This window comes from Scylla paramamosain, chromosome 27, assembly GCF_035594125.1.
Source record: "Scylla paramamosain isolate STU-SP2022 chromosome 27, ASM3559412v1, whole genome shotgun sequence".
Classification (NCBI taxonomy): domain Eukaryota; kingdom Metazoa; phylum Arthropoda; class Malacostraca; order Decapoda; family Portunidae; genus Scylla; species Scylla paramamosain.
Genome location: NC_087177.1, coordinates 2,758,173 through 2,780,000, shown reverse-complemented (window position 1 = coordinate 2,780,000; position 21,828 = coordinate 2,758,173).

Sequence of the window (21,828 nt, the reverse complement as noted above, 5' to 3'; positions counted from 1 at the left end):
GATTACAAGTCACCCCGAGACGCTCCCGTGGGATTGGTTCCAATTTGCAATCATAAGGACGTTTCTTTTTTAACGCTTGAAGGAAACCAACCAAGAGAACAAAAAAAAGAAAATATTGCCACTCCAAAACCGTGAGAGGAAAAAAGATCTAGAGCTGAGGCCAATTCAGTTTAGATGTCCCGAAGCTCTTATCCTGAAACAACTCATTAAATCATAGGAAGGTCATACCAGAAACAGGCAGAGAGCTCCAGGGTTTATCAGAGAGAGGGCTGAAAGAGTGAAGGCAGTGGGTGACATGCATCAACCACGCTCAATCAGTCCCATCATACAAATCTTACAGCTTAAAACTCGAGTATTAACCAACACAAAGAACCCTCATAAAATTTTCAAGCTAACATTACTTTCTGGATTAAACTCGAGAGCTTTCCCGTTCGTCTTTGAATAAAAAAAACAATTAAAATATGCATGGTGTGGAAATGCATGTGTATATATATATGTACGTACGTATGTATACCTTGCGCGAAGCCACCCTCCACTTCATACTTTAATAAGGCCGGTCAGCATTCATTACTACGAAAGAAGATTAACTGGGACGATATCAGCTTTATGAGATTGCTTTGCATTTTCATCGTTCCCCCACAACTCAATTATCCCGCGCGCATGATACTCTACAGACGAACCCTCCAGCTGGTAACAGGAGCACCCAACCGCCCCCTCCCCCCTTCACTGCACCACCACGTGACTCGCCAGTTCTTTCCTTCCCCTCAGTGCGTGTGGGACAAAAACCTGATAACAGTCTTGGGAACCTTTCATTCTATTCTCTGCAGTAAGACTCTCCGAGAAATGTTGTCCAAATCGCGCGATATTTCTCTCTGAGCCGCTATTTTTTTCATCTTTATCTTTCGCAGGAACTTTTTATTTATCTTCTTCTTCGAGGCGAGGCAAGACTTTCAATTTCAGGAGTCTCAAAGATGGAGAGTGATCATCATCAGTATCGTCACGGGTTATTGACATCCTGAAGGTGAGGAGAACACACACACACACACACACACACACACACACACACACACACACACACACACACACACAACCTCTGACCTTCACCGAACACACAAAAAGTGGTCGCGAAGTTTAAACGGCATTACGGTGGAAATTCTTAAAGGTGTGTGTGTGTGTGTGTATGTGTTCGTGTATGTGTGGGTAGGTGGGTGTATGGGTGGGTGGTCAGGGTCAAGGACACACACACACACACACACACACACACACACACACACACACACACACACACACACACACAAGAAGGCAGTTCTCAAAAGACTGTCTATAATAATACTCCTAAAAATTCAAGTATATAAAGAAAACTCATACTTCTTTGATACTTTCCTTTTCAACAGTCAGCTTTACATACGTAGCATTCATACAAAGATAAAATAGAAATATACATACATTTATACTACGACTCAAAGTTTTCCGATAAATTTCATGAGACCTTCAGTACCACCAAAAAAAAAAAAAAAAAGATGTGATATTAAAAACGAGACCAGGTAGAAAGTGACTGCGCAGACTTAGGTAAGAAGACACCTGGGAAAAGAAGGGAGGGAAAACATGGGTAAAGGCCGTATTCTGAAACGCTTTCGCCTCTCACCACAACCATTTTCAAAGGCCATAAAAATTATTAGCCGCATTCTGAAGAGTGTTTCTTGTTATGTCACTAGAAATATATTTTAAAAACCCGTGTAACTTCAACTAGAGTCTTTTCAAAGTAGCGGAGGTGTGGCGGAGAAGCTTTTCAGAATATGGTCCTAAGTATTCGATGATGGCGCGTCAGTCTGGCAGAGAAAGAGAAAGAGAAAGAGAGAGAGAGAGAGAGAGAGAGGAGGACTGTGAGGGGAGGAGAGAGTGGAGTTAGGATGAAGAGTGAGGCGAGGCGTGGCTAGGAAGACTAAGGGAGGGAGGTAAGGTACGCTAATGAAGAGAGAAGTGAGGGGAGGCGTGGCTGGGCGAGGGAGGGAAGGGGAGTTAACCTGAAGGAGAAGTGAGGTTAAGGAAAGCTAATGAAATGAGAAGTGGAGGTAGGCGTGGCTGGGAGAAAAAAGTAGAAGAGTTAGCAGCAATGAGAACTGAGGTTAAGGAGGACTAATGCAAAGAGAGAAGAAAGAGAGGTAGTGTGGCTGGGAAAGGGAGGGAAGTGAAGAGAATTAAGAGGGATGAGAACTAAGATTAAGGGAGGTTAATGTAGAGAAGTGAGACAGGAGTGGCTGAGAAGGGAGAAGACAGGAGAGTACGAAGAGCTAACAGGAATGAGAACTGAGGCGTGGAGGTTACGTGAAGAGAATGAGGATGACTTGGTGGCGACCAGACGACTACCACTACTACTACTACTATTACTACTACTATTACTACTACTACTACTATTACTACTACTACTACCATTACTACTAAAAAAAGCAATGAAACAACAATAATACCAATAATACGATCCCGCCATACCGTACTCACAACCTCTCTCTCTCTCTCTCTCTCTCTCTCTCTCTCTCTCTCTCTCTCTCTCTCTCTCTCTCTCTCTCTCTCTCTCTCTCTCTCTCTCTCTCTCTCTCTCTCTCGCTCGCTCGCTCGTCTTAATGCAACTTCATAATATCAGAAAACAAAGGTGATATTCATTTCACTCTCTGACTGCCGTGGCTTCTCATCACGCTAAATAAAAAGGTGGTGCGTAAATCTTCAAGCATAATTTCGGTGAAGATATCACAAGGAGCGACAGAATACTTCAAAATATTCTAGTGCCTTTAGTTCTATTTTATTTTATTTTTTTTATTTACTTATTTGTTCTCTTCATATGGAGGCATTCACCTGAAGTAAGAAGACAAGCCATTACCAGTCAAAGGATCGATAAAACGTTCATGGGGGCATTCCGCCGCAATACAATACCCTTCTCTGAATGTGGATGAGGTTCCGTGCACGCCTGTCTTGCCACATCGACGAAACAGGGAAGCCACGATGCAAGCAGAGAGAGCGGCGGTGTGCTGCAGCGGAAGAGAAGCTTTTGCCTTACCCAAATGGACTATATAAGTGTTGTTCGCTAGCAAGTCACACTCGCTCGGATAAGTATTCCGCATAACCTCCCGGGCAATATGAGGCAGTGTTGGAACTTATAACTATCAAAAGGAGTCGTCACTTCGCAACTGTTCAAAGCATCGCTCAACAAAGGTCTTGGAGTTATGAGTGCCGTGGAGCCTGGGAGGATATGAAAAAGGCAGACCCTGTTCTATCAAAGCCCCCATTGATATCCAGACAAACTGATCTATTCTAAAACTGTGGAGTCAAAGGAACATTACTTGTAGACGCGTTCATACCTTTTTCGCACCGCATTGGACAAGTACCGTCATCTCGCTGAGTCACTGTGATGGAAAATACATCCACTTCACATCATTACGGGAACACAGCCATCGTATAGATACGTTCACATCCCTTTCGCGACGCGGCAAGTTGCTCTCACCGTCACAATCTCAATAAATAACACGCCATACAACGTAGTAGAAAATAAACGCCATATACTGTGGTAGAAAAAATAAAGTCACTCCGTTGTACTACAGAAAAAAACACGTATCAGTTCCCGGGAGTACGTAGATCGACAACAAAAATCAACAACAGTTGACGAGAACACGACAACCCTGTCACGTCTGACAAGGAGCGGGCGGCGAGGTGCAAGTGTGACCAGTCAGCCACCTGAATGATACATGGCCCATCCTAACGTGACCTGCAACAGCATGTACTGGCCTTCGCTCCCTACACGTCAAGACTGTTAGTGACGCCAAAACTTCCACGTTATTGCAGCGCCGCGCCATTCCCCACCTGACGGGCATCACCTGGTCCCCAAACACAGCGGCGAGAAAAACAGAACACTTGAGATGAGGCGATGATGTCAACGTCACAATGACCAGATTAAGCTGCAAAAAAGCTGGACTGGCAACTTGTTATTTTGACTCAGCACATTCCTGACATCTCAGACACGGCACGCTAAGAATCTCCACCACCACCACCACCACCACCACCACCACCACCACCACCGTAAACCCATCACAGAGAAAAGTAGCAGCAGATTACACCTTCTTTCTGTTCTTTATAGTGTTCTTGATGGTTTATCTTGAAGACCGTACTGAGTTACTGCAGCGTACTATAATGAAATCAAATTGCCTAGTAATGATCTAAAGGTCTGTAGGTGTTTGAAATCCTTTGTAATTCCTTCCAAAACCACCACCATCACTACCACCACTACTATCATCGCCACTACCACCACCACTAGCACCATCGCCACCAGCATAACCAATAGCAGACATCTGGGCGGGGAATCACATGCCATAAACAATAAGGAAGCACCATAGAAACATTACAGAGATTTAATGCCGGTTGGTCACGGCACACTCACCACCACCAACACAATCACTATCATTTGGGCGGAAAATTCTATACCGCAGATACAATGAAGCGCCAGAGAAACACAGAGAAAGATTACTGTACCACGGTGTCCACTCACTCACAACACCATATTCTGAAACACATCTTCGCCGCACCGCCAATATTTCAAAAAGCTCTAATTAAAGTGACACGGTTCTTTTTAAGGGGTTTTTACGGCTCCAGTGACAGATTAACAAGATTTTTACATAATGAACGCTCTTGGGAACCCGGTTAATCATCTCTGTGGCCTTTGAAAATCATCTTGGTGAGAGAGCAAAGCGTTTCTGAACACTGGCCATATCGTCACGCTTCATTTATCTAGCCACCCTCTGCGTGCGTGAGGACCGTTCGTGACACAGGTGGCGTCCTAATCCCTGTAGTTTTGGGGGCATTCCCTGAAATGTGGTAAGAAGGCTCTCGTCCCTGTCATCATGCTTGGCCCTTCCACCAAACACTTCTAAGTCTCACTGCCGCCAATCATTCGCAGACTGTTTGGGTGTCAGTCAGCCTTCTCATTGTTTATCTTGAGTTGATTTTCTTGATAAAATTTATAGCTTTTTTTTTTTTAGTTCTTAGTCTTATCATGTTATTTCTCTCTCTCTCTCTGTCTCTCACTCTCTCTCTCTCTCTTTCACACACACATCACATCACAATTTATACATGAACTATTACACTTTCTAGATCAGTTTCATCTAAAGCACTGCAGCACGTGACAACATCAAAGCCTTTTATCAGTACTTTTCGTAATTTGCCGCCAAAATTACACTTGTGACAGCCAACGATATCAAAGCTTTTTTTTTTTTCCCCTCCCCTTTGCCGGTGAGATTGGTTACAGCAGCGCAGCCACCACCGTGACATCTTACTGCTAATGGATCTTAAAGGGATTTGAGTTACCTATGACACTGAAAAAAGAAAATATATACTCTTAGCATGAACACACACACACACACACACACACACACACACACACACACACACACACACAGCATTGTCGTAATCATCACTCTTAATATTTTGGCCCAAAGGAGAGTCTGCTCATGAAGGGCGCAGTTAATGTGTGTCGTTTCCTGTTACTTAACACTAGTTTCCTTTCAATCAGCACATCCAATTTCGCTTTCGGCACAAAAAAGCAACACACACACACACACACACACACACACACACACACACACACACACACACACACACACATACACACTGCCCTCCGCGTTACAGTAAGTGCAGCCAAACAGATAAAAGAAAGAGCGGTGTTTGCTGTGCGGTTGTAACAGGAGGACATGGATGCTTCCCCGCCATCACCACACAGCATCGGACGCCACTCAGCCACCGCCGGCGACACCAGACACCACTTAGCCCCTCCACTTCCTACATGCTTGCTTGCTTTTTTCTCCCCTTACCGATCCTATTGTAGTTTTAATTAAGTTATCTGATACATCTGCTCTTTCTTTGCTTACTATTCTATGTAGCAGCGATATCATGGACTATTTTTTGAGTATATACAGTTTTACGATTCTATTTTGTTGCTTACTGTAACATAAATGAAGGGAGAAAGGGAAGAGACACATACGAGTGCATGGAAAGCAAGTTAATTTTTTGTACTTTTCGAAAATGACAAATGTGCTGAAAAGTACAAGTTGAGCCGCTATTAAGGCCTTCCAATCCGAATTACAATGACCGGTAACATGAGTGAGTGATTAATTTAAGCCAACGCAACAGTAAGGTCATATGGAACCGTAATACACTTACAGGTGAAAGCAAAATTACAATTACACATAGTCGCAATCACAGTTATTCTTTCCAGTTAGAAATGAAAAATAAAAACACTAACGCCTTGCTTTGCTATGCTACGCGTACTATTGATTAAATACACTTTCATCCCACGGTAAATCTACAAAAATCGTATCCCAGCTATCAATGTTCAGCAAGGGAAAAACAAGCAGGAAAGTCTATATCTATTTATCCTGCACGCCTGCACGACCATCCACCCGCCGCTGCAATGACGTGTGTGTGTGTGTGTGCGTTTTTTTCTAAATAATAAATCAATCCTCCATGACAGATGTGATTTTGCTATTTTTATATTTTTACGTCAAACCGCGTATACGTACACCTGACTTCCCTCGCTTGCTATTGGAATCTGCATTTTGTCCAGAGGTAAGCCGTCCGATCACTTACTTCTGCAATTTTCCAGCAGCCCTCAGTGATAGCCGGTGAATTAATACTACCACCAAACCCTTTTTCCCCTTTACTTTCACTTATTTTTCCTATTTCTAATTTATGTTTTATCCTGAGGTGAGCTACTTGAATATTCACTTCTGTAATGCTCCGCCGTCCCCTCGGTGATAAAAAATTAATATGACCACCAAGCGAACCGTTTTGCCGTTTGTTTCTCCTTATTTCTTTTATTTCTGAGGGCAGTGATATTAATATACTTCGTCCTGAGATAAAGCATCCCGATATTCACCTTTCCACTGGTCCAGAGCCTCGATCAGTGACAAGGAGTGAAGGAAAGTAACCAACAAAACTTTTACCTTATAATTTTTCACTCCCTTTCATAATTCTGAGAGCAATGAACGCTGTATACTTCGCCCTGTGGTATACTAGTCAGTTCTTCATTTCTGCAATGGTCTCACGCCTAGTAAATTACTCTTTCAGCTTCTATTTTTATTTTAATTGTACTTCTGAAGGCACTAAAAACCTATGCCTTGTTCAGGGACTAAACCACTAAACAATATCCACTCCAGCAATAACCCGATATCCCTCAGTGTGAAAGCCAATGAATTAAAAAGACAAGTGACCCCCTTTTTCCAATATTTTTGCGCAGAATTTTTTTTTTTTTTTTCCATTTTCAAAGGCACTAAAATCTATACCGTGCTCTCAGACTAAACCACCGCACGATTATTCACTTCTGCAATAGTCCAGTAACCCCTCAGTGAGAACCAATGAATGAAAATGACCGCTGATCTCTTTATCCTTTCTATTTTTCTTTCTCTCTCCTATTCCTGAATGATCTCGGTCCTAATCCTGCAGCAGAGCGTCGCAATACCCCCCCACGCATCGCTCACAACACCTGGCCGCCTCGCCCTTTGAAAACACACCCGGAACGACTATTTAATAACACTATATTTCACACTTCAAAGACCCGCACCTTCAATAATCCACTGATTCCATTTCACGGTTGCACGACCTCTTTTTAAAATCTCTCTCTCTCTCTCTCTCTCTCTCTCTCTCTCTCTCTCTCTCTCTCTCTCTCTCTCTCTCTCTCTCTCTCTCTCTCTCTCTCTCTCATTCGTTGTCTCGGTATCTCTCTCTCTCTCTCTCTCTCTCTCTCTCTCTCTCTCTCTCTCTCTCTCTCTCTCTCTCTCTCTCTCTCTCTCTCTCTCTGCCTGTCTGACCATCCGCTTACCTGTTTGTGAAAACATACACACCCACACACACACCCACACACACACACACACACACACACACACACACACACACACGCACAACAATCCCTCTCCTCTCCACTTAATACACTTTACACAATCCTCCACCTTCATCACCACCACCACGACCACTACCAGCACCACCGCCACCATCAAGAAGACCCTGGAATCCCTCTCTCTCTCTCCTCCTCCTTAATAAAGAGCGTTGTTGTTCCTCACCAAATAAAGCCAGCAAGATGTCTCCCTCTCGCGTCCTTCCGCAGCATTACGGCATAAGCTTGGCGGCGGAAAATGATCGGGAGTGGCAGGAGCGGAGCCGCTTTACAATTGTTCCCTCAAATTCCCTTAAATTGTGCGCGATAAACTCCAATGGCAGAGGGGGAAAGAAATAAATTATCGTATTTACTCTCTCTCTCTCTCTCTCTCTCTCTCTCTCTCTCTCTCTCTCTCTCTCTCTCTCTCTCTCTCTCTCTCTCTCTCTGTGTGTGTGTGTGTGTGTGTGTGTGTGTGTGTGTGTTACGAAAGGACGAAATGGCAAAAATCCAATAACTGACGTGACGGGAGGATCTGGCAAACTGCTGGATAAAGAAGAAAAAGGAATAAAAGGCAACACGAAAGGAAGATGTGGAAATTCTTCTAGTATTAAGAAAATATTGTTACGATATGAGGAGCTGCGATAAAATACTGTAACAAGAGACGCATGACTAGGAGTTATGTTACGAAAGGAAAGATACAAGAAAACACGAAAGAGAAATGTGATTAAATATGAAATATGAGTGAGTCAGTATTGTGAAGGGAGGGGCAAGGATAAAATGCAATAACAGGGAGTGACTGAACAGCGCAAATATGCCAGAAAAAAGAGATGAAAGAAGAAAATAGAACAACAGAAGCCATACAAGAAAAATATCCGTTTCTTCTGGGAAGTTAATGAGAGGAATACAGGAAGAAAGGAGAATGCAATAACCAGAGAAACAAAAGAACTAGTGACTGCGTATGGAGGAAAAAAGAAACTTGGAATTCAGAACAACGGATGAAAATAGAATGTTTTTTGAAAAAAGAGAAAAACAATTCTGCAAATGCAAGAATTAGAATAAAGAGATAATACAACAATTTGCATGTGTGAACGTAAGGAAAAAAAAAGGAAAAAGATAAATAGATAAATACAGATAGTAAGATATATAGATAAATAGATAAATAGAAAAACGGAAAGGGAGTCGAATAACAGAAGCCTTACATGAAAACAGCCTTACATGAAAATAAGAAAATGCAATAACCAGGACGACAGAACGGAAACAAAGATAAAATATACACCGTGCAGGAAAACGAAAACCCTCGAAGGAGACTGTTCTTAAGTTTTCCCCAAAGTAGATTATATAATACTAAGAATCGTCCTTTACAAAGACCGTGGCTGCTGTGATGTGTCAGGTCAGCACCTTCCAAAAACCACACCCTTGGCACGTACACAATGTAATAATATTTTTTCTTATAAAAGATAACAGCATGTAATTAGATGAATGTTTAAAAATACCATTAGTTTCCTGAAAGACAATTTATCTACTTATGATTAAACGTGAGTAACGGTGCGTACGAAAGAAGCCGTGAAAGTTCAGCTAATCATAACTCTTCTGTCTTTTACATGAGAACAAAGGAAAATACGAAAATAATTGAAGGTGCAAGAAGCCATCAGAACTACACGTGACAGTCACAGTATGAAACATAACTACATATTTCCATCTACCATCCTCATTCACGAATATGTCTAATCTTTTAAACCTCTCAGACGTGTGCCGGCACGGGTCCTGGCTCACACTGCATGGGCACGGATGGACCTTACAGATGAAGCTGGTCCGGGTGTTCCGTATCGCGAGCCTCTGCCAGTGAGCGGGAAAGTTTGGCTCTAATACTCTGTTGACGGACAAGTCACTGGCACGCTGACACTTGTAAAATATCTTACAAAACGATCTTTCACAATCACAAGTGGTGCTATTTTTAAAACCGCCTCGGATGTCTGTCATGGGATATACGTCCATGATTTTGTGCCATGAATTGCGGGTCTGAATGAGTTAACTGTGGGAGACTGACGCTGAGGCAAGCTGGACTTTTACTCTTACACTCTACAATTTATCCGGATGGCCGAGACAGGTGACAGGTGTTTGATACAGGTGATGAATGACACGGGAGGGAATTTTTCGGTTAAGTGCACTACCCGCACGCTACGCTGATCTGGCCACAAGGAAAATGGGTGAGGTGGTGGCTGCGTGTGTGGATATTGTGCCAACTTGATGAGTTAATTGCCCGGCCGGATGATTCGTTGGGTTGTTTGCCGGCCGAGTGGTCGCCTGAAGGCCTCGCTGGAGGTTTAATCGGTCATACGCACACAACTCCAGTCTCCGGGATATTTTCGGTGCCATTATTTATTTATTTATTTTTTATTTTATTTTTTTTTTCATTTTATTTATCTATATATATTTTTTTTCTTTTTTTGACTCGCACTGTAAAGAGCATTGTGCTGACGAAGAAGTTATTTGTTTGCGTTCACTAGAGGATTCCAGGTATTACATTTATGTTTGTGTGTGTGTGTGTGTGTGGGTGTGTGTGTGGGTGGATGGGTGGGTGGGTGAGTTCATTGATGGGTGAGGATGGATGTACTGACCTACGTATTAATATATTTACAGGACTGAGTTAAGCGAGTATTTTTCGTAATATCGTGTGAGTGTGAGACTGCGCGCGCGTGTCTGTATGTTTATGTGACCGCTGAAAACTAACATTCCACAAACCTTTCACTCCCTCATACACACACAGATACCGTCACCGCAGCACAATGCCAGACACTCCAGCACACACCCGCCAGTACACATGTGGACAAGCATACGTCAAGTACTCACATAACCGCCGGGAGGGAACGCTGAGGTGTTACAAAACTTCGAAGTGGATAAGGAGGAGGGCACCACCACGCACACCCTGAGCCGCGCCACACGACGCCCCCGGGAGTGATCAAGAGAAGGAGGGAGAGGCTGGCTTCTTTTCTCTCCCCCAAACAACAAGTCTCTTTTTATGTGAGTTTTACTAAGAGCGGCACAAAGCATAAACGTTATTAGCAACAGGGGGGTTGGTTGGCTCTCTCTCTCTCTCTCTCTCTCTCTCTCTCTCTCCTCTCTCTCTCTCTCTCTCTCTCTCTCTCTCTCTCAGTGTTATGAAGTAAAAAAAAGATAATTAAGTAAAAGTTTAGTAAAAAGTAAGTGCAGGAATGGATAAAGAAGGAAGAATGAAGAGAGAGAGAGAGAGAGAGAGAGAGAGAGAGAGAGAGAGAGAGAGAGAGAGAGAGAGAGAGAGAGAGAGAGAGAGAGAGAGAGAGAGAGAGAGAGAGAATATCAGATGAACCACCACCACCACTACTACCACCACCACCACCACCAACCACCACCACCACCACCACTACAACCACCACCACAACCACCACCACCACCAAGAAAGAGTAGCAATCCTGGGAACGCCCCGCTGCTGCTACTTCTATTTGCCTCAGCAGCAACACCAGAAGCAGCAGCAGCAACAACAACAGCACCAGCAGCAGGAGGAGGAGGAGGAGGAGGAGCAGAAACAGTATTCCCGTCACGGAGTTTAGGAATATTGCTCGTTAGGATCTTGTGCTGCACCCGACAGGAAATTTGACATTATTGTTAGTTACGACCTGGTATTATTCCCGTCACGGCCTGCAAATACATTTTCCGTGGCACATGCTCTCCCCTCTTGCTCGCTCTTCCACACCTCTCCCCTCCCCTCGTGTCCCCTCTCTCCGCACCCTCGCCTGACCCTTGAAGCTTTACTGTATGTGTGTGTATGTGTGTGTGTGTGTGTGTGTGTGTGTGTGTGTGTGTGTGTGTGTGTGTGTGTGTGTGTGTGCGTGTGTCAGTCTCCGTTCACATGTGCACGTACATTTAAACAATTTACGTACATTTCTAGAATTAAGTTAATTCATTACTTTTTTTTTTGTTACCTCTCTCTCTCTCTCTCTCTCTCTCTCTCTCTCTCTCTCTCTCTCTCTCTCTCTCTCTCTCTCTCTCTCTCTCTCTCTCTCTCTACGCCACGTTCCTATACCTCTCCTCCCTTCTCTAAACACTAAGACCCTCCTCCTTCTCTAACTGTGCCCCGGTGAGTCATTTCCTCTGCTCTTCAATATCCATTTAGCTTTTTTTTTCCCCTCCAGTACTATGTTTATATTCTCGAGCAATAAAAGAGGAAAACTATAATCATCTTCGCCGTCATATTCATCAACATCATCATCATCATCACCGTTTACTGTTATAGTTTACTGTTACTTTTCGTCATTGTTATTGTAAGGTTACACTTACTTGTTAAATTAATTGTGAAAAATAGGCTGAATTAACTCTTTGACTGCTTGTGAGTTTTCCTCAGGCTTAACAAAATGGACGCGTTTATGTAGAGAACAAGATCAAAAGACTCTAGAGGCGGCAAAAGAAATGATCGACTTACTCAAGCTATTAATTCCTGTAGTTTTATATTCATTCAGTAAAAATCGTCTACTGTTATCTATATGTAGCAAAAAATATCATGTTTTCATTAGCAGTCAAGGGTTTAAATATAAGATTCGATAGTAAATCACAAATAAACAAATTACTCTGTCCAGACGCAGGCAAATATTAAAAAAGACTACCATCCTTTTATTTCCCAGTGAAAGGAGGACAAGGGAACTAACCATGCAAGTGGAGTAATCATTGTCCAGGTAAGAACTTCCATTAAAGAAGCAATAAAGTCCTACTCGTGTACACCCGCAGAGGAGGAACCACTTCTTAAAGATAATAACGATAATTGAGGCTCTTAATTCACCCTGATGATGCCACTTGAGTTGTGTGTTATTTACGGTGCATTATTACATGACGAGTCCACTGAACTCTGTATGTTATCATGAACAGGTACAGAGTATGGATCCATGGCAGCAACGTTAAAAACAACAACAACAGCAACAATAATGAGTGCTAAAAACAGTAACACTAATAACAGTAGTAGTAGTAGTATTAGTAGTAGTAGTAGTAGTAGTAGTAGTAGTAGTAGTAGTAGTAGTAGTAGTAGTAGTAGTAGTAGTAGTAGTAACAACATAAACACACTCCAAGACAGGGCACCACTGAGAGAGCAGCCCGTTCATTCCTTGCCGTCCACGCAACATTAGTGTCTTCAGGGCGCCTGGAGGTCCTGTCGTGTGCAAGTCCATTACAGTGACAGTGTTATTTTTCCTCACACAGGTGGTGATTGAGACAGGGCTGGTGTGTGTGTGTGTGTGTGTGTGTGTGTGTGTGTGTGTGTGTGTGTGTGTGTGTGTGTGTGTGTGTGTGTGTGTGTGTGTGTGTGTGTGTGTGTGTGTAATGTAAAATGAACTGGGATAAAAAAGTAAAATCCAAAAGCACTTTAATTTTTCAGCATATTATCTCTTCGCAAACATTATGAAGCCTCCAGCAACAAAGTATTAAAAGTCTAAAAATAAACCTTTATGAAATACCGTCCTGGACATTGTGATACGGCAAAAACTGAAACAGGAATTACTACACATTTACGCGCCATACCGTGACAATTACAATTTACATATTTATCTCCTCGAGTAATGCGGGCCAACAGAATGTGGCTTTCCCGCGTTTGCTATTCTCTTCACAACACACAAACACACATTCACAAACATACACTATCAAGTCTAAACAAATTTAATATTTCAAGCCTTCCTTTCATTAAATACGTAATGATGACCCACAAACAAGTAGAAGACAAAGACAAAAGGAATGTGCACCAAGTGTCAGGAGGTGACCTTTCACACTACCACCTGGCGGGAGACATTCTTGGCTTTGTATACTCAACACAGGGACTAAGAAAGAAAGCCTCGCATCCTTCAACAATCCACGGAAAAATAAACAGCTGAGGGCGTAAGAGTTTTCTGCGCAACTTTCCTTCTTTCAGGTGCGGGTGACACATGTGGAGTCGGAAAGAATATGTGAAAGTGACGGGGGGAAAGACGAGAGATCGGACGAAAAGTGAGACGGAAAGAGATAGGTATGAAAAGGGTTTGAGGGAAAAGGAGTGCGAGGAAATATATGCATGGGCTTATGGATAGTTGGTTGTGTTAACTAGTAAGGGATTAGACGGAAAAGGGAAAGGAAAGGGTGAGGAAAAGATGTTACGACGACAGGGAGTTCGAGAAAAGGCTTGGAAAAGGAAGGTGTTGCTGTTTTAGCGATGGAGTACCTGTAAATGTATGAGGGAAAGAAGTGAGTGGAAAACGAAACAGAAAAAACGTTAGAAAAGACAGAGAGCGAAAGAAAGACAAACTGAGTAATTCATTGATCGACTGGCTGATTGATTGACTGACTGACTGACTGCTTCAAGCGCCGCAACAACTGGAACGTATAACACCAGGTTAGGGAAAGGAAGGCGAAAGAAAACGGTGGTATAAAAAGCGGGTGTTTGCATGGCACAACAGCGGCAATGCGATATTACACCATGACCTCAATCAAGCCACACAAGGTTTCTGGAGGCATAAACCAGCGTGACATAGTAGAGCATGCATTTTAGAAGGCAGCTTGTGGTGTTGACACAATGCGAACATCAATACCAATAAAAGTCAGTAATCTTGCGTTTCCGGACTCGTGCGAGGAACCAATCTTTCAGGAGTTCCCCTCGCTACCTTGCTCCGCCTCCTTCAGGGAAGTTGGCTGTTCCACGAAGCCCCAGATGAGCGTCACCGGCACTAAATATATATTGATTCCCCTGACTATTATGAATAATGTACACTCCACAATATCAAACTGGAAAATAAGTCCACATGATAGCTGCACCAAGAAATGTTGCAGAATACAATCAGCATAAAAGACTCACTGCTGAACTTCCATCGAAACGTGTAGCAGAAAATGTAGCAAAGTAAAAAGTTCAACAGTCACTTTCCCTAACATATCGCCGCGAGCCCTGTAAGTCCCCGCGTCCATTATCTTAGATACGATCTGCATTGTTATCATTAGTAGAAATGCGAGCGTGGCGGCGGCGGGGCGGAGGACGAAGGGGTGTCTCGCGTGCCGCCGCCCCACATGCCGCCCCCTTGATAATGACACCTGTGCCGTGAGTCAAAAGGGCCGGAGGGCGTGAGTGGGGCAGCTGAGTGATGGCCAGTGATACATGTATAATACGGGCTAACAATCGCCACCCTCCCCCACCCCCCCACACCACGTGACCTACCACACCCTCCCCCCTTTTCTTTACTCCTCACTCCTTCCCACCTCCTGACAACACCCTACTAACCCACCTTGCCATTGCTTCTGGCGTCACTCGGTACTCAACGCAATATTTCTACTCCACCACTCCCGCTGCGGCTATTACTCGTCCAGCTACTATCGCCGCCATTGTTACGGTACCCCTGCTCCCAACTCCCCTCCCCCCACACACACACGTACTATAAGTAGATAAATACTTCCAGTTGAGAACAAATGTTACAAGATGTGAGTGTTCCCTTCTAAAATTATTCTCCTCATCTGCTCTTGCCATTTGCCACTGACAATAATACGAGTAGTAGTAGTAGTAGTAGTAGTAGTAGTAGTAGTAGTAGTAGTAGTAGTAGTAGTAGTAATAAAAGCTTTCTCTCTCAAGTAGTGGATGAAAAAATTACTTTATTCTCTGATCAAAATCAAAACGTTTACTAATCGACATGAAGTATTTAGCCATGGATCCCTTGCCTTCAGTGACCACCTATGATACACTGGCCACAGAATCACCACGTTTTTTAATGTGAACCAAGCTGAGCCACCAAACGTCTGACACTCCACTCTGAGCAGTCAGTACGATGAAAAATATCTCTACAGGCCATTTTTTTTCTGAACCCCAGCAAAGATACACGGCTTTACTAAAACAGAAAATTTATGACGCGCCACTGCAAAAGAGAGAGGATTTAATTCTTTGACTCCTATGGTTTTTCCACAAGCTTAATGTTATGGTGCAAGTTTGCAGTTCAATTTCGAAAGACTCCTGGCAGCAAAAGGAGTGATGGAACAGTTCAAACCTTCAGTGCCTGTACTTTTATTTCTGCACAATATAGATGTGTAAAATTATTCCGAGAGAAAAACTGCCACACCGCTATCAACAATCAACACATCAGCCAATCAACTACTTCCTTTTTTCCTGTTTTCTTTATCATGAGCACTGCAAACGGAGAAGGAGCAAGGTAAAAGAGGAACACCAGAGCACATAGAGTACATACAACTGCGATATACTGAAATATATTTCGCGCTATGATAATATGCTTTTAAGGTATCATTTTCTCGGTGCACTTCCAAAACAACGATACATAAAAGGACTAGAACTTTTTTTTTTTCCCGGATGCTACAGGTGTCCATTGGTGGGGAGGGAACATATTAGCTACAGAGGGGGTATGGATTACACACACTACGGGCAGTATATGGTGTGTTCATGTATGTTGTAATGCAGTACCTTTTTAACCGTGCCATACACACACACGCACATGCACACACACACACACACACACACACACACACACACACACGAGGTCACAATAGGTTTGGGTTAATGGACTGCATATAGGTGACCTCAGACCACTCAGTGACACGCAGAACTAGGGGCGGGCACTGACAGGTGGTCGTCACAAAAGCAATGCCCTCAATGCTTCACCTGCAATTCCTCATTAAATATATCAAGTTACGTAATACTGAAGACTTTAGGCTCCACTCCCCCCCATACACACAAACACACGCACACACACACGAGGTGATAACAAAAAAGCAGGATTGTGAGAAAAATAATCATCGTGCATCAACATAAGGAAAAGAAAACACAAGCAAAAGCAATATTTCTCGTCATTTTACTTCCCCTTTCATTACCAACTTCATCACGACGCGCTGCACCAAGGGAGGGAGGGAGGGGGTGGTGGGGAACTAACACGCGGATTACCAGAAACATACATAAGGAGAATCATGATATTTGTGGAAGAAAGCGATGCCAGGAACAGCTACACGTAAATGGCACAGACAGATTTCGAGAATAACATGAGAGATAGAGACAATATGCACGTCACGGTTCTTCTGATTCTGAGAAGAAAGGGGGGCAGGGGTGACTTGTGGTGAAATGAAGTCAAGGGTAAAATAAAAAGAAAAATAATAATGATAGTAAATAAGTAGATATGCAGTTAATCCATCTACTCGAAATCTAAACAAAGAATAATAAGAAAAAAAATGATATTGGTTCCTAAGACTGTCTTCTTCCACGCCCCAAAACTCTGGCGCACTAGCATTGGTGGAAGGTGGTTGCTTAATGGCTGAAACTCCTGGAATTGTTCTCCATTAACGACTTTTCACAAACTGCATTCCAATTCATTATTTACTTTTCTCAACACGTGAGGAAGAAAATATTACCTGAAGAGAATTGTGTTGAATTTGTTTCAAGGTCTCTTAATTTGTTCTCGCAAAACGAGGTAAAGTGACCTAGTGTGTGTGTGTGTGTGTGTGTGTGTGTGTGTGTGTGTGTGTGTGTGTGTGTGTGTGTGTGTGTGTGTGTGTGTGTGTGTGTGTGTGTGTGTGTGTGTGTGTGTGTGTGTGTGTGTGTGTGTGTGTGTGTTATCTTACACAGGTCAACAAACACACCAAAAATCTAAATAAAAAATCAAACATGTAAAAACTAATCACTTTAATAATGCCTCTATACCTTCCTTTTTTTTTTAACAATATAACAAACCAATAGTAATTTGCCATAATAATTCTCGCCGCGTACAGTCAGTTACTTGCTTGGATTAATGTGTTTATTCTGGTTTAGTATCGATGCGCAAGACCGAGTGATAATTTCTACAACGGGTCTGGCCTGTCAACACCAATTGTATTTATGATCACTTTACATATTTCCACCTGTAATTCATATGCATGCAGTGTGTGTGTGTGTGTGTGTGTGTGTGTGTGTGTGTGTGTGTGTGTGTGTGTGTGTGTGTGTGTGTGTGTGTGTGTGTGTGTGTGTGTGTGTGTGTGTGTGTGTGTGTGTGTGTGTGTGTGTGTGTTTCTTTGCTTCTACCTAAACTCCACTCAAGCAGATTCTAGAATAATACACTCAATGATAAACTTTCCCAATCTCACTTAACCTGACCTGACCTAACCTAACCTGACCTAACCTAACCTAACCTTCCCTTATTACTCATAACCAAACACAATCTTACTTCACCTCACCTTACCTTACCTTATCTTAAATAACGTAACCAATCTAACTTTACCTTGCATACAATGATTTACTTAACTGTCTATCTAAACCTAACTTAAACTTGCATATCTTACAATACCCTTACGGAACCTGACTTTACCTAATCTTATCTAACTTAATGCAAATCAATTCATCAGAGGGTCTTTGAATCACAGTTTCTTCTCACCCATTGCTCAGGTGTAATTCTCTCCTGCACACCTTCATCCTAATTCATCACACGGAAGTTTAATCACCAGTACACATCAGCGAGAGTGTTTCAGGTGATATGCAGATGTTCGCTCCCTCACTCAGGTGTAATGGCCTTCAGGACTATGAATTAACTACACCTACGATCTCTCTCTCTCTCTCTCTCTCTCTCTCTCTCTCTCTCTCTCTCTATGTATCTATCTATCTATCTATCTATCTATCTATCTATCTATCTATCTTTCTGTCTGTCTGTCTGTCCATCTGTCTGTCTGTCTGTCTCTCTGTCTGTCTATGTCCTCTCCTCTCCTCTCCACTACACAGCACCCAATCCCACCGCACACTTGATAATGGAGTCCTGGCCGATGATAATTGAATAACCTACAATAAATTCCAAAGGAGGAAGGAAAAGGAAAAAGTTATTGTAAATGATGTTGCGTTGTATTATCACTGTTCAATCTGCAGCGCATTCCATAACACACATCGTCACTTTAATTAACAGGAAAGTATTCATGGTATCTGATGTGCACTACTGGTATTCTTCATCACCACCACCACCATCATCATCATCATCATCATCACCCTCATCATCACTATACGAGTACTAAAGAAACGGATTTGAGAGGCAAGGTAACAACTACCTTAGCGTGCGTGCAGAATTTTCTTCTTTTTTTTTTTAATAATTTTCATCCCACAGACCCACTGAAAACATTATAGGAAAAACGGTTTCCGCCGCATCTACACACCTCTTCCTAGTGAGTCCTGCATAAGGCGGCCACTGTCATGCGCGCCTGAAGCAAGACCACGCCCAAGCAAAACCAACAGGGCCGGCCGATAGCGCACAAAATAGTTGCTCTTCAAAACGGTGTATATTCCTCGCATAAACCTCCGCCAGAACTACCGAAATAAAAACATTGGAGAGCACGGGGCAGTTTTCCCAGCAGTGTTCCCGTTGCAAGTGTAGATGGGATGGACATGGAGGAGTGGCGCAATGGAACTCCCTCAGGTCTCTGCGCACCGTCAAGCTGCCAAGACTAGGCCCCAACACGCGATGCCTCGAGCGATGCCGTGTATTTTTGCCGCAACACGTTCATTATTCCGCATCTTGTTTGTGGCTCTACACACGGCCGCCTCAATTCCCACTCACTTACACTCGTTCAGGTATACACTCTCGCTGTCGCCGTCCAAATCTGTCCCTTCCAGATCACCGTCAGAAGTCCTCGCAGCATGTCCTTGAAAGTTCCAAAGCTGAGTCTCTCCTACCCGCATCTGCGTTCCTGGAGCACAATTCAAGGCGTCACCTAAACACTCACTCAAAAAGATGTGGCCCAGGGAATGGCAAAATACAAGAATTACCAATAACGTACACTCAGCAGGGAGGCATCGACAACAACTTCTAGTATTCTAAAAGATATTGCTCTGCGCCGGCTCTACATGTCCAGACACATGCAGGAAAGACAGAAGATGTTCATAATGTGGCCTGACATTATTCAGACATGCGAAACGTGATTCCCACATGCGAACCTGACAAAAAAGTTTAGTGCATTTCTGAAAACCAGTCAATGTGTGTCTTCATCAGCCTGTAACAGACTGCACAGCCTTCAGCCAGAAAAGCAAGTCTGCTATGCATCATAATGTAAACTTAGTGCACGTTAATCAAGCGCATTTATCCAAATACACACACACACACACACACACACACACACACACACACACACACACACACACACACACACACACACACACACACACACACACACACACACACACACACACACACACACACACACACACACACACACACACACACACATACACACACACAGTTCCTCCATCTGGCATGAGGTCGCAATTAAAATCGAGTTAAAAAGAATAATAAATATGTTAAGTCTCGTTGCATGCGCAGCGATGAAACGCCGTCCTGCCTAAGGAGGAATATTGCATTAACTATTAGCACGAATATACGGAAACAGAAACCTTCACAGGCCGGAGTTCATCGCGACACCACCTGACCAGCCACCCGGAGCCCAGGCTGCTTCTCTCATAGCCGGTCAGCTGATGCATGTTAAGTTCAGTCATCACCGAGGCCCCACAAACCACACCATATGTACACCATCTCCACTAGTGACTACATCCCCCACCACCACCTACGCAGCAGCAGACGTGATGGGGCGCAGCAGTATATTGTTATGAAAGACAACTTAACGTAAAGAACACATCCCCGAGGGTCCAGCAGGAGCGCTCTGGTTGCGTGCCAGCCCACACCATTCCCGGCACCCGACAGCCTCCATTATTTACTGCGTGGTGTAGCACCAGACACGCGTCCCTAAAGACCCATTACTGGCTCACTAAGTCTTGATATACACCTCAAATGTCGTCAGCACTGAGTACACTCGCGCCAAGCTAGTGTTATGTGAGGCCATCAACAGCCTTGACATCGAGATGGGAAGACAACTCACGGACACGGATACCCACACGCCCTCCATCCCTTGGCCGTAAAACGCAATCCTTAGTGATTTGATTGCGGGCTGCCATCCAATCCGCCCGTCTACATCGCGCCTACAAATCACTGAAGGGCCCACATATCAGGGAGTTTGGAGGCGGGTTCTCCATCACCCTCTGGACTCGCGTGATCGACACCGAGACTGGGAAGGTAAAATTGAGAGCCTGAAGAGAACACGGTTAGGTGGGGCTACCAACACCAGTTTTACACAGAATGCGATTTGCGGCTCCATTAAATGTCAGATGATTAGTGCGCCTGAGTAAGAGTCACGCAGCAGAGGAGTGGCACACATCACCAAGACAGGGACCAGAAGAGAACATTAAATAAGACCATCAGTAATATCCTAAACCTGTTCGACTATTCCCAGGTACAGGTGAGTGAGGTGTGGCTCCGCATATGCTTCGTACGTGAAAAGTTAATGTTATATAGGATAATAATTTTTCCCTTATCAAAAACAAAAACAAAAAGTATCAGTTGAAGTATTGCATCACAAACAACAGACAGCGACAGCACCAGCAGCAACAACAGCTACGACGAAAGCAGCACAGCAATACGAACAGAACAAAAGGAGATGACTGGCGGGCGGCGTTGCACCTTCGTTAGACACACACCTGTAGCCTGGACGCACCTGCTTCTGTGTGCCCTACCTGTAACTCGCCCCTCTTCCCACACATCCCACGCCGCGTTGCACTTAGGCGGGGAGGTGAAGGGGAAGGGAGGCGGTGCGGACACCCAGCCACGCTTCGTCTTCATTCCAGCCACTGCCTTTCTCATTTTCAGGGCGAGCTGTTTCCTCCAGCTCGACACACCAGATATTCCCAACCAACTCATGAAACAAATCAGGGACTTGGGAGTATTTTCCTGCTGACTTATTTCCCGGCGCCCCGGACCGAGTGATATTGCTAATGAAACACTGATAGAATTCCTGACTTGAATAGCGGGAGGACGAGAGGGAATGAAAATATGTGTCGGTGGTAAGGCTGGTGATACGCGGGACGGATGGAGGGTGAGGGGAGGGTGGCT